Below are 2073 nucleotides of genomic sequence, written 5' to 3' on the forward strand. Positions count from 1 at the left end.
TGCTGCTAGAGCTGTGATAACAAGGAGAGAGAATGTACTAGAAGCTGACTCAGTGGCAGGAATCTGGGGGATTAAGCTTGGTCCCGCAAGGAAATTAAGCAGAATTCATTAAGGCTGTGACAATTGAGGCAACAAGAGAGACATTAATGCCGGATGATAGAAAGTCAGAAAGAAACTGGACCAGCAGCTACGAGCAATAGCATCAACAATATACCTCACATCAGTTACTTGGGAAAGACGATGAGGAAATAAATGATGTTGTGAAAATATCTGAATTCCCCACCAAATTGCTTTATTAAATCAGTCTTTAATGAGGCCATTGCAGGGAGTCAGGATGGACTGGCAGCAGTAATGATGGTCATGTGGGTACAACTCTTGCTAAGAGGACATCCTGACAACTAAGCAGGGATACATCAGCAAGTGTAGATTACATGTCTTCGGTAATTAAGGAATCAGCTAATGAATTTACCAAACCTTTGGCAGTTATTTTAAAGGTAAGGGGAATTCGGTAAGTGATGTATAGATGAGGTTACCAATCTTTAAAGCAAAGTTAAAGGAATTCGGGGAACTGTGAGCTATCCTTAAACATCCCGGGCAATGTGACGGGTCTTGCACAGGGTAACTGCCAGGTTGAAACCTAACTTTAAATGATGCAATATGTTGAAACGAGTTTTAATGATGAGCTGCAGGCCAGAATGTGGCCATCATTAAGCATCTGGACTGGGCCAAAAAGCTGACAGTTTCACTCAAGTTAAGTGTCAATTTTCCAAGTCTCTGGGAGTCTATGTGGGTCTGTAGGAAAGTTCCACAGGGCAAAAGCTCTTCCGTACTCAAGAAAGACAAGGAAGGTTAGAAAAACAACAGTCCCAAAGTCAGGTTAGCAAACCACAAACTGCACGTTCTCATTTAGTCCTATAGTCCTGACAGTAGGCAGCATAGTCCCAGTACACAAATGAGGAAAAGGGGGCTCAGGTTTTGTGCCTTCCAAAAGGAACAAAACTAGTACGTGGTAACTTAAGGTCTGGTAAACTGAGCACCAGGAAATCTTTATGGCTTTAAATCTGGCACACTTTCTATACCGTGCCAGAAAGCTTTACTGCTAGAGAAGGATATATTCTGTGATCTAAAAATCCCGAGTGTTTTCGAATTTGCAGATCCAGATGAAAATAGTTATGGTCTGAAAGATGCTAGGCACAAAGAGTTGACAGATTGAAGGTTATTCCATATTTTAAAAGAGAATAAGGTCCATTTCATACAAGTCTGCTGGACTATCCTGTCATTTCCTGTCCTTGAGGGCCTACTGTGTGTAGGATTCTGAGATGGGTGGTCACAGAGGACACAGAAAGAGAGAGGAGCTAAGGACATATAGACATATGAGAGGAAATGAGCACAGGTAACACCTCTATGATAGAGTGAAGTCCAGAAAGGACTATGACACAATGTTAAGTGTTATCTCTAGGTGGTAGGATTCAGAGTAACTTAATTTTCTTCTTTTTGCTTCTGTGCATTTCATAAATCACCTACAATTAACACTTTTTTTTTGAATTTAGAAAAGTTATTAAATAAAAGCATAAGGCAAACCATGAGCTCGTGGATAAGTTGTGCTGATGACATCAAGGGAGGGGAAGGTGGTAGGGCCGGGCCGTCCTGGAGTGGGGCCTTCCAAGGAGTGTCACGGAGCGGGGAGCAGGACAAGCTTGAGGAGATGGAAGTGCGGCCGGTATCAAAGGTGCATGTCTGGAAGGGTGGCTGAGGTCAGATGCCGAAGCACTTTATGGGACAGTGTGAGCCTTTAGTCTTGTTCAGGAACCTAGGGCCTAGAGAGCCTGGGTGGGGGGCTGATGATGATTGAGGTTCCTGGAGAAGCCCAAAGACATGTGGGGGCACCTAAGTCTGGGGGAGGGGGTGGCAGTGGGAATTGCAGGGTGGAGACAACCGCTCTGGCTGAGGGAATGGGGAGTGGAGAGGCTGGTACCCTGACCTGCCCTGGTTGTCTCTGGGGCTGTGGTTTCAGGGGTAGGTCTTGGAGCTGGGGGAAGGGAAGAGCAGACAGGGTTGGAGCAACACTGGGCC

At 45.2% G+C, this 2073-nt stretch overlaps 1 protein-coding gene across 2 annotated transcripts in view; it reads right to left on the reverse strand.

The window, feature by feature from the left end:
* The window catches only part of KY (kyphoscoliosis peptidase), a 45394-nt gene that overhangs the window by 13050 nt on the left and 30271 nt on the right, over window positions 1–2073 (reverse strand). The window lies entirely within an intron of this gene.

The sequence above is a fragment of the Pteropus vampyrus genome, unplaced genomic scaffold (genome assembly GCF_000151845.1).
Source record: "Pteropus vampyrus isolate Shadow unplaced genomic scaffold, Pvam_2.0 Scaffold220, whole genome shotgun sequence".
Lineage (NCBI taxonomy): Eukaryota > Metazoa > Chordata > Mammalia > Chiroptera > Pteropodidae > Pteropus > Pteropus vampyrus.